Below are 12,500 nucleotides of genomic sequence, written 5' to 3' on the forward strand. Positions count from 1 at the left end.
GCGGCGTCTGCTCTCAGCCTAAGAGGCTTTTGGGAGTGCTCAGGCAAGGGTCAGCCTGCACCCTTGCTGGCAGCACCCAGGGGGAACCAGGACGCTTGCGTCTCCCGCCTTCATTTTCGACACAAGCGCCTGAGGAGGGACACCACCCCTCCCCTTGTGTCAAGAGACCTCCGCACTGGCCTCTGACTGATTCTTAGAACGGACGGAAAGAGTCGGGCAAGCCTGTCAAAGCTTTGAGCGAATGTCAAAAGCTTTAGACTGCCGCGAACCCTCCGGCTTGCACTGAGACACGAGGTCGATGTGCTAAGCACCCCGGGGCCCCTTTCGCCTGCAGGTCCCGAGCCGCCAACATGTTCTTAGTATCGTGTTCCCCAAACCTGGGTGACGGGCACCACAGGGCGGCAGAGCCATCGCACTTGCCGGGTGGCAGAGGAAGGACCGGACTATGTACCATAGCGGCCAACCACTCCCAGAGCCGGTCGTGCGGGGCTCGAGGTCTGCTCTCAACGTCACATGCTTCTGTGAGTGCTCAGGCAAGGGTCAGACCACATCCTTCCTGGCAGCACCCAAAGCAACCAGGCCGCTCGTGTCTCTCGCCTTCATTTTTCGACACAAGCGCCTGAGGAGGGACGCCACCCCTCCCCTTGCGTCAAGAGACCTCCCCACCGGCCTCTGACTGATTCTTAGAACGGACGGAAAGAGTCGGGCAAGCCTGTCAAAGATTTGAGCGTATGTCAAAAGCTTTAGACTTCCGCGAACTCTCTGGCTTGCACTGAGACCCGAGGTCGATGTGCTCAGCACCACGGGGCCCCTTTCGCCTGCAGGTCCCGAGCCGCCAACATGTTCTTAGTATCGTGTTCCCCACACCTGGGTGACGGGCACCACAGGGCGACAGAGCCATCGCACTTGCCGGGTGGCAGAGGAAGGACCGGACTATGTACAATAGCGGCCAACGACTCCCAGAGCCGGTTGTGCGGGGCTCGAGGTCTGCTCTCAACATCACATGCTTTTGGATGTGCTCAGGCAAGGGTCAGACCACATCCTTCCTGGCAGCACCCAAAGCAACCAGGCCGCTCGCGTCTCTCGCCTTCATTTTTCGACACAAGCGCCTGAGGAGGGACGCCACCCCTCCCCTTTGCGTCAAGAGACCTCCCCACCGGCCTCTGACTGATTCTTAGAACGGACGGAAAGAGTCGGGCAAGCCTGTCAAAGCTTTGAGCGAATGTCAAAAGCTTTAGACTTCCGCGAACTCTCCGGCTTGCACTGAGACGCGAGGTCGATGTGCTAAGCACCACGGGGCCCCTTTCGCCTGCAGGTCCCGAGCCGCCAACATGTTCTTAGTATCGTGTTCTCCAATCCTGGGTGACGGGCACCGCAGGGAGGCAGAGCCATCGCACTTGCCGGGTGGCAGAGGAAGGACCGGACTATGTACAATAGCGGCCAACGACTCCCAGAGCCGGTTGTGCGGCGTCTGCTCTCAGCCTAAGAGGCTTCTGGGAGTGCTCAGGCAAGGGTCAGCCTGCACCCTTGCTGGCAGCACCCAGGGGAACCAGGACGCTTGCATCTCTCGCCTTCATTTTCGACACAAGCGCCTGAGGAGGGACGCCACCCCTCCCCTTGCGTCAAGAGACCTCCCCACCAGCCTCTGACTGATTCTTAGAACGGACGGAAAGAGTCGGGCAAGCCTGTCAAAGCTTTGAGCGAATGTCAAAAGCTTTAGACTTCCGCGAACTCTCCGGCTTGCACTGAGACGCGAGGTCGATGTGCTAAGCACCACGGGGCCCCTTTCGCCTGCAGGTCCCGAGCCGCCAACATGTTCTTAGTATCGTGTTCTCCAAACCTGGGTGACGGGCACCGCAGGGAGGCAGAGCCATCGCACTTGCCGGGTGGCAGAGGAAGGACCGGACTATGTACAATAGCGGCCAACGACTCCCAGAGCCGGTAGTGCGGCGTCTGCTCTCAGCCTAAGAGGCTTCTGGGAGTGCTCAGGCAAGGGTCAGCCTGCACCCTTGCTGGCAGCACCCAGGGGAACCAGGACGCTTGCATCTCTCGCCTTCATTTTCGACACAAACGCCTGAGGAGGGAAGCCAACCCTCCGTGTGTCAAGAGACCGTCCCCGCCCCGGCCTCCGACTGATTCTTAGAACGGACGGAAAGAGTCAGGCAAGCCTGTTAAGACGTCCGCGAACTCTCCGGCTTGCACTGAGACGCGAGGTCGATGTGCTCAGCACCACGGGGCCCCTTTCGCCTGCAGGTCCCGAGCCGCCAACATGTTCTAAGTATCGTGTTCTCCAAACCTGGGTGACGGGCACCGCAGGGAGGCAGAGCCATCGCACTTGCCGGGTGGCAGAGGAAGGACCGGACTATGTACAATAGCGGCCAACGACTCCCAGAGCCGGTAGTGCGGCGCCTGCTCTCAGCCTAAGAGGCTTTTGGGAGTGCTCAGGCAAGGGTCAGCCTGCACCCTTGCTGGCAGCACCCAGGGGAACCAGGACGCTTGCATCTCTCGCCTTCATTTTCGACACAAACGCCTGAGGAGGGAAGCCAACCCTCCGTGTGTCAAGAGACCGTCCCCGCCCCGGCCTCCGACTGATTCTTAGAACGGACGGAAAGAGTCAGGCAAGCCTGTTAAGACTTCCGCGAACTCTCCGGCTTGCACTGAGACGCGAGGTCGATGTGCTCAGCACCACGGGGCCCCCTTCGCCTGCAGGTCCCGAGCCGCCAACATGTTCTAAGTATCGTGTTCCCCAAACCTGGGTGACGAGCACCGCAGGGAGGCAGAGCCATCGCACTTGCCGGGTGGCAGAGGAAGGACCGGACTATGTACAATAGCGGCCAACGACTCCCAGAGCCGGTAGTGCGGCGCCTGCTCTCAGCTTAAGAGGCTTTTGGGAGTGCTCAGGCAAGGGTCAGCCTGCACCCTTGCTGGCAGCACCCAGGGGAACCAGGACGCTTGCATCTCTCGCCTTCATTTTCGACACAAACACCTGAGGAGGGAAGCCAACCCTCCGTGTGTCAAGAGACCGTCCCCGCCCCGGCCTCCGACTGATTCTTAGAACGGACGGAAAGAGTCAGGCAAGCCTGTCAAAGAATTGAGCAGATGTCAAAATCTTTTAAGACTTCCGCGAACTCTCCGGCTTGCACTGAGACCCGAGGTCGATGTGCTCAGCACCACGGGGCCCCTTTCGCCTGCAGGTCCCGAGCCGCCAACATGTTCTAAGTATCGTGTTCCCCAAACCTGGGTGACGAGCACCGCAGGGCGGCAGAGCCATCGCACTTGCCGGGTGGCAGAGGAAGGACCGGACTATGTACAATAGCGGCCAACCACTCCCAGAGCCGGTAGTGCGGCGTGCGAGGTCTGCTCTCAGCGGAAGAGGGTTTTGGGAATGCTCAGGCAAGGGCCAGCCTGCACCCTTCCTGGCCGCTCCCACGGGAACCAGGCTACTTGCAATCCTTTCCCCCAATAGCAAGTGCCTTTTGGAGGGACGGCCGGAGTCAACGTGGGGTTTGCCCGCCCTCCAAAGTGTCAAGAGACCGCCGCACAGGCCTCTGACTGATTCTTAGAACAGGCAGCAAGAGTTGGGTAAGTCTGTCGAAAATTTGACAAAGTGTCAAAAATTAGACTTCCGAGAGCTCTTGGGCATGCACACAGGCCTGTCATTCAAGTGCTCTGCCCGCGGAACCGTTTTTCGGATGCCTTTCAAAGTGGTCCCGCGCCGCCATTTTGTTCTAAAAATCGTGTTCCCAGAAATCTCCGGGTACCCCGCCAACCTCACTGTGTCACAATGTCAAGTGGCACTGAATGGGTCTGAATTTCAAATTCGACTGCTTCGCTCTGGAACTCGAACCCGGCAAAACCGTTTGGATTTTTCCCGGTCCAGACTTCCGCGGCAGACAAAGTTAAAGTTTTCGGGCTGCAGACTCAAAACGACATCTGGCCAACCGCCGGGCTCAATTCGCCCAGTTCCTCCGGCACTTCGGAACTCATGTTCGGCATGAGTTTTTGAATCTTTCCCGATGCTTCGGCATTTTCCTCCGCTGACACTTAGAATATTTTTCACACTTGGCCGAAAATTTTTCTAAGTTTTTCTGGTTACTGATTTCTTCTTTTCGGGCATTTTTCTAAGTTTTCTTGGTTACTCATTTCTCATTTTCAAACATTTTTCTAAGTTTTTCTGGTTACTGATTTCTTCTTTTTGGGCATTTTTCTAAGTTTTCTTGGTTACTCATTTCTCATTTTCAAACATTTTTCTAAGTTTTTCTGGTTACTCATTTCTCATTTTCAAACATTTTTCTAAGTTTTTCTGGTTACTGATTTCTTCTTTTTGGGCATTTTTCTAAGTTTTCTTGGTTACTCATTTCTCATTTTCAAACATTTTTCTAAGTTTTTCTGGTTACTGATTTCTTCTTTTTGGGCATTTTTCTAAGTTTTCTTGGTTACTCATTTCTCATTTTCAAACATTTTTCTAAGTTTTCTTGGTTACTCATTTCTCATTTTCAAACATTTTTCTAAGTTTTTCTGGTTACTGATTTCTTCTTTTTGGGCATTTTTCTAAGTTTTCTTGGTTACTCATTTCTCATTTTCAAACATTTTTCTAAGTTTTTCTGGTTACTCATTTCTCATTTTCAAACATTTTTCTAAGTTTTTCTGGTTACTGATTTCTTCTTTTTGGGCATTTTTCTAAGTTTTCTTGGTTACTCATTTCTCATTTTCAAACATTTTTCTAAGTTTTTCTGGTTACTCATTTCTCATTTTCAAACATTTTTCTAAGTTTTTCTGGTTACTCATTTCTGCTTTTCCAACGTTTTACTAAGTTTTGCTGGTTACTGAGTTCACACTTTTAAACATTTTCGGGCATTTTTCTACGTTTTTCATGTTACTCATTTAGCACTTTCAGGCACTTTCCTATGCTTTCCTGCTTACTGATTTCACACTTTTAAGCATCTTCGGGCATGTTCCCTAAGTTTTGCAGTTCATTCGTTTGGGACAGTCAGGCAGCTTTCCTAAGCTTTCCTGGTAACCGAATTCACATTGTTGAGAACTTTGGAACCCTTCCCTAAGCTGTGCTGGTTACTCACTTTACCTCTTCAGACACTTGCCCCCGTTGTGACAGAGACCACTTCCCGACTCGGGAAATGCACCAAATTCGGCCTGAACTCAGAGGGCAGTCCCCCCTCGAAGGCGTGGAAGTCGGCAGAATCGCCGGGTCAAATCCGGCTGAGCTACCCGGCTTGGAAGCCTCAAAGTCGGTATGAGCTGTCAGGTTCACTCCCATCCCCGTTTGGACCACTTCCCGACTCGGGAAATTCACCAAATTCGGCCTGAACTCAGAGGACAGTCCCCCCTCGAAGGCGTGACAGTCGGCAGAACCGCCGGATCAAATCCGGCTGAGCTACCCGGCCCCGAAGCCTCAAAGTCGGTAAGAGCTGTCAGGTTCACTCCCATCCCCGTTTGGACCACTTCCCGACTCGGGAAATTCACCAAATTCGGCCTGAACTTATACAACAGTCCCCCCTCGAAGGCGTGACAGTCGGCAGAACCGCCGGATCAAATCCGGTTGAGCTACCCGGCTTGGAAGCCCCAAAGTCGGTAAGAGCTGTCAGGTTCACTCCCATCCCCGTTTGGACCACTTCCCGACTCGGGAAATTCACCAAATTCGGCCTGAACTTATACAACAGTCCCCCCTCGAAGGCGTGACAGTCGCTAGAACCGCCGGATCAAATCCGGTTGAGCTACCCGGCTTGGAAGCCCCAAAGTCGGTAAGAGCTGTCAGGTTCACTCCCATCCCCGTTTGGACCACTTCCCGACTTAGGAAATTCACCAAATTCGGCCTGAACTTAGAGGAGAGTCCCCGCTCGAAGGCGTGGAAGTCGGCAGAATCGCCGGGTCAAATCCGACTGAGCTACCCGGCCCCGAAGCCTCAATGTCGGTAAGAGCTGTCAGGTTCACTCCCATCCCCGTTTGGACCACTTCCCGACTCGGGAAATTCACCAAATTCGGCCTGAACTTAGACAACAGTCCCCCCTCGAAGCCGTGGCAGTCGCTAGAACCGCCGGATCAAATCCGGTTGAGCTACCCGGCTTGGAAGCCCCAAAGTCGGTATGAGCTGTCAGGTTCACTCCCATCCCCGTTTGGACCACTTCCCGACTTAGGAAAATCACCAAATTCGGCCTGAACTCAGAGGGCAGGCCCCCCTCGAAGGCCAGGCATTCGGCAGAACCGCCGGGTCAAATCCGACTGTGCTACCCGGCCCCGAAGCCTCAAAGTCGGTATGAGCAGTTAGGTTCACTCCCATCCCCGTTTGGACCACTTCCCGACTTAGGAAATTCACCAAATTCGGCCTGAACTTAGAGGAGAGTCCCCGCTCGAAGGCGTGGAAGTCGGCAGAATCGCCGGGTCAAATCCGACTGAGCTACCCGGCCCCGAAGCCTCAATGTCGGTAAGAGCTGTCAGGTTCACTCCCATCCCCGTTTGGACCACTTCCCGACTCGGGAAATTCACCAAATTCGGCCTGAACTTAGACAACAGTCCCCCCTCGAAGCCGTGGCAGTCGCTAGAACCGCTGGATCAAATCCGGTTGAGCTACCCGGCTTGGAAGCCCCAAAGTCGGTATGAGCTGTCAGGTTCACTCCCATCCCCGTTTGGACCACTTCCCGACTTAGGAAAATCACCAAATTCGGCCTGAACTCAGAGGGCAGGCCCCCCTCGAAGGCCAGGCATTCGGCAGAACCGCCGGGTCAAATCCGACTGTGCTACCCGGCCCCAAAGCCTCAAAGTTGGTATGAGCAGTGAGGTTCACTCCCATCCCCGTTTGGACCACTTCCCGACTTAGGAAATTCACCAAATTCGGCCTGAACTTAGAGGAGAGTCCCCGCTCGAAGGCGTGGAAGTCGGCAGAATCGCCGGGTCAAATCCGACTGAGCTACCCGGCCCCGAAGCCTCAATGTCGGTAAGAGCTGTCAGGTTCACTCCCATCCCCGTTTGGACCACTTCCCGACTCGGGAAATTCACCAAATTCGGCCTGAACTTAGACAACAGTCCCCCCTCGAAGCCGTGGCAGTCGCTAGAACCGCTGGATCAAATCCGGTTGAGCTACCCGGCTTGGAAGCCCCAAAGTCGGTATGAGCTGTCAGGTTCACTCCCATCCCCGTTTGGACCACTTCCCGACTTAGGAAAATCACCAAATTCGGCCTGAACTCAGAGGGCAGGCCCCCCTCGAAGGCCAGGCATTCGGCAGAACCGCCGGGTCAAATCCGACTGTGCTACCCGGCCCCCAAGCCTCAAAGTTGGTATGAGCAGTTAGGTTCACTCCCAAACCCGTTGGGACCACTTCCCGACTTAGGAAATTCACCAAATCCGGCCTGAACTTAGACAACAGTCCCCCCTCGAAGGCGTGACAGTCGGTAGAACCGCCGGGTCAAATCCGGCTGAGCTACCCGATTTGGAAGCCTTCAACACAAAACCCATCCGGCAATGCCACTCAAAAAGGGCCCAAATTCAGAAACACCCCCTTCAATAGGTACCACTTCCTCGGAGACACTACCGGGACACGCTCCCCTCGGCGAAAATTAAGCCCCCACCACTAACTGAAGCCAACCGCAGCCCCAACTTCAACGGAGAAATCAGTAACCAATTCAAAAATGCACTTGGTTACTGATTTGTACTGCTTCAAAAATATTCTAAGTGTCGCTGGTTACTGATTTGTACTGCTCCAAAAATATTCTAAGTGTCACTGGTTACTGATTTGTACTGACTCAAAAATATTCTAAGTGTCGCTGGTTACTGATTTGTACTGACTGAAAAATATTCTAAGTGTCGCTGGTTACTGATTTGTACTGACTCAAAAATATTCTAAGTGTCAGTGGTTACTGATTTGTACTGCTCCAAAAATATTCTAAGTGTCGCTGGTTACTGATTTGTAATGCTCCAAAAATATTCTAAGTGTCGCTGGTTACTGATTTGTACTGCTTCAAAAATATTCTAAGTGTCAGCGGTTACTGATTTGTACTGCTTCAAAAATATTCTAAGTGTCGCTGGTTACTGATTTGTACTGCTTCAAAAATATTCTAAGTGTCAGTGGTTACTGATTTGTACTGCGTCAAAAATATTCTAAGTGTCGCTGGTTACTGATTTGTACTGCTCCAAAAATATTCTAAGTGTCGCTGGTTACTGATTTGTACTGCTTCAAAAATATTCTAAGTGTCGCTGGTTACTGATTTGTACTGCTTCAAAAATATTCTAAGTGTCAGTGGTTACTGATTTGTACTGCTTCAAAAATATTCTAAGTGTCGCTGGTTACTGATTTGTACTGCTTCAAAAATATTCTAAGTGTCAGTGGTTACTGATTTGTACTGCTTCAAAAATATTCTAAGTGTCGCTGGTTACTGATTTGTACTGCTTCAAAAATATTCTAAGTGTCAGTGGTTACTGATTTGTACTGCTCCAAAAATATTCTAAGTGTCGCTGGTTACTGATTTGTACTGCTTCAAAAATATTCTAAGTGTCAGTGGTTACTGATTTGTACTGCTCCAAAAATATTCTAAGTGTCGCTGGTTACTGATTTGTACTGCTTCAAAAATATTCTAAGTGTCAGCGGTTACTGATTTGTACTGCTTCAAAAATATTCTAAGTGTCAGTGGTTACTGATTTGTACTGCTTCAAAAATATTCTAAGTGTCGCTGGTTACTGATTTGTACTGCTTCAAAAATATTCTAAGTGTCAGTGGTTACTGATTTGTACTGCTCCAAAAATATTCTAAGTGTCGCTGGTTACTGATTTGTACTGCTTCAAAAATATTCTAAGTGTCAGTGGTTACTGATTTGTACTGCTTCAAAAATATTCTAAGTGTCGCTGGTTACTGATTTGTACTGCTTCAAAAATATTCTAAGTGTCAGTGGTTACTGATTTGTACTGCTTCAAAAATATTCTAAGTGTCGCTGGTTACTGATTTGTACTGCTCCAAAAATATTCTAAGTGTCGCTGGTTACTGATTTGTACTGCTTCAAAAATATTCTAAGTGTCGCTGGTTACTGATTTGTACTGCTCCAAAAATATTCTAAGTGTCGCTGGTTACTGATTTGTACTGCTTCAAAAATATTCTAAGTGTCGCTGGTTACTGATTTGTACTGCTTCAAAAATATTCTAAGTGTCGTGGTTACTGATTTGTACTGCTTCAAAAATATTCTAAGTGTCGCTGGTTACTGATTTGTACTGACTCAAAAATATTCTAAGGTTACTGATTTGTACTGCTCCAAAAATATTCTAAGTGTCGCTGGTTACTGATTTGTACTGCTTCAAAAATATTCTAAGTGTCAGCGGTTACTGATTTGTACTGCTTCAAAAATATTCTAAGTGTCAGTGGTTACTGATTTGTACTGCTTCAAAAATATTCTAAGTGTCGCCGGTTACTGATTTGTACTGCTTCAAAAATATTCTAAGTGTCAGTGGTTACTGATTTGTACTGCTTCAAAAATATTCTAAGTGTCGCCGGTTACTGATTTGTACTGCTTCAAAAATATTCTAAGTGTCAGTGGTTACTGATTTGTACTGCTCCAAAAATATTCTAAGTGTCGCTGGTTACTGATTTGTACTGCTTCAAAAATATTCTAAGTGTCAGCTGGTTACTGATTTGTACTGCTTCAAAAATATTCTAAGTGTCGTGGTTACTGATTTGTACTGCTTCAAAAATATTCTAAGTGTCGCTGGTTACTGATTTGTACTGCTTCAAAAATATTCTAAGTGTCAGTGGTTACTGATTTGTACTGCTTCAAAAATATTCTAAGTGTCGCTGGTTACTGATTTGTACTGCTCCAAAAATATTCTAAGTGTCGCTGGTTACTGATTTGTACTGCTTCAAAAATATTCTAAGTGTCGCTGGTTACTGATTTGTACTGCTTCAAAAATATTCTAAGTGTCAGTGGTTACTGATTTGTACTGCTTCAAAAATATTCTAAGTGTCGCTGGTTACTGATTTGTACTGCTTCAAAAATATTCTAAGTGTCAGTGGTTACTGATTTGTACTGCTTCAACAATATTCTAAGTGTCGCTGGTTACTGATTTGTACTGCTTCAAAAATATTCTAAGTGTCAGTGGTTACTGATTTGTACTGCTTCAAAAATATTCTAAGTGTCGCTGGTTACTGATTTGTACTGCTCCAAAAATATTCTAAGTGTCGTGGTTACTGATTTGTACTGCTTCAAAAATATTCTAAGTGTCGCTGGTTACTGATTTGTACTGCTCCAAAAATATTCTAAGTGTCGTGGTTACTGATTTGTACTGCTTCAAAAATATTCTAAGTGTCGCTGGTTACTGATTTGTACTGCTTCAAAAATATTCTAAGTGTCAGTGGTTACTGATTTGTACTGCTTCAAAAATATTCTAAGTGTCGCTGGTTACTGATTTGTACTGCTTCAAAAATATTCTAAGTGGGCTGGTTACTGATTTGTACTGCTTCAAAAATATTCTAAGTGTCGCTGGTTACTGATTTGTACTGCTTCAAAAATATTCTAAGTGTCAGCTGGTTACTGATTTGTACTGCTTCAAAAATATTCTAAGTGTCAGTGGTTACTGATTTGTACTGCTTCAAAAATATTCTAAGTGTCGCTGGTTACTGATTTGTACTGCTTCAAAAATATTCTAAGTGTCAGTGGTTACTGATTTGTACTGCTTCAACAATATTCTAAGTGTCGCTGGTTACTGATTTGTACTGCTTCAAAAATATTCTAAGTGTCAGTGGTTACTGATTTGTACTGCTTCAAAAATATTCTAAGTGTCGCTGGTTACTGATTTGTACTGCTCCAAAAATATTCTAAGTGTCGCTGGTTACTGATTTGTACTGCTTCAAAAATATTCTAAGTGTCGCTGGTTACTGATTTGTACTGCTCCAAAAATATTCTAAGTGTCGCTGGTTACTGATTTGTACTGCTTCAAAAATATTCTAAGTGTCGCTGGTTACTGATTTGTACTGCTTCAAAAATATTCTAAGTGTCAGTGGTTACTGATTTGTACTGCTTCAAAAATATTCTAAGTGTCGCTGGTTACTGATTTGTACTGCTCAAAAATATTCTAAGTGCTGGTTACTGATTTGTACTGCTCCAAAAATATTCTAAGTGTCGCTGGTTACTGATTTGTACTGCTTCAAAAATATTCTAAGTGTCAGCGGTTACTGATTTGTACTGCTTCAAAAATATTCTAAGTGTCAGTGGTTACTGATTTGTACTGCTTCAAAAATATTCTAAGTGTCGCCGGTTACTGATTTGTACTGCTTCAAAAATATTCTAAGTGTCAGTGGTTACTGATTTGTACTGCTTCAAAAATATTCTAAGTGTCGCCGGTTACTGATTTGTACTGCTTCAAAAATATTCTAAGTGTCAGTGGTTACTGATTTGTACTGCTCCAAAAATATTCTAAGTGTCGCTGGTTACTGATTTGTACTGCTTCAAAAATATTCTAAGTGTCAGCGGTTACTGATTTGTACTGCTTCAAAAATATTCTAAGTGTCAGTGGTTACTGATTTGTACTGCTTCAAAAATATTCTAAGTGTCGCTGGTTACTGATTTGTACTGCTTCAAAAATATTCTAAGTGTCAGTGGTTACTGATTTGTACTGCTTCAAAAATATTCTAAGTGTCGCTGGTTACTGATTTGTACTGCTCCAAAAATATTCTAAGTGTCGCTGGTTACTGATTTGTACTGCTTCAAAAATATTCTAAGTGTCGCTGGTTACTGATTTGTACTGCTTCAAAAATATTCTAAGTGTCAGTGGTTACTGATTTGTACTGCTTCAAAAATATTCTAAGTGTCGCTGGTTACTGATTTGTACTGATTCAAAAATATTCTAAGTGTCAGTGGTTACTGATTTGTACTGCTTCAACAATATTCTAAGTGTCGCTGGTTACTGATTTGTACTGCTTCAAAAATATTCTAAGTGTCAGTGGTTACTGATTTGTACTGCTTCAAAAATATTCTAAGTGTCGCTGGTTACTGATTTGTACTGCTCCAAAAATATTCTAAGTGTCGCTGGTTACTGATTTGTACTGCTTCAAAAATATTCTAAGTGTCGCTGGTTACTGATTTGTACTGCTCCAAAAATATTCTAAGTGTCGCTGGTTACTGATTTGTACTGCTTCAAAAATATTCTAAGTGTCGCTGGTTACTGATTTGTACTGCTTCAAAAATATTCTAAGTGTCAGTGGTTACTGATTTGTACTGCTTCAAAAATATTCTAAGTGTCGCTGGTTACTGATTTGTACTGACTCAAAAATATTCTAAGTGGGGCTGGTTACTGATTTGTACTGCTCCAAAAATATTCTAAGTGTCGCTGGTTACTGATTTGTACTGCTTCAAAAATATTCTAAGTGTCAGCGGTTACTGATTTGTACTGCTTCAAAAATATTCTAAGTGTCAGTGGTTACTGATTTGTACTGCTTCAAAAATATTCTAAGTGTCGCTGGTTACTGATTTGTACTGATTCAAAAATATTCTAAGTGTCAGTGGTTACTG

This window comes from Hemiscyllium ocellatum, unplaced genomic scaffold (assembly GCF_020745735.1).
Source record: "Hemiscyllium ocellatum isolate sHemOce1 unplaced genomic scaffold, sHemOce1.pat.X.cur. scaffold_796_pat_ctg1, whole genome shotgun sequence".
Classification (NCBI taxonomy): Eukaryota; Metazoa; Chordata; class Chondrichthyes; order Orectolobiformes; family Hemiscylliidae; genus Hemiscyllium; species Hemiscyllium ocellatum.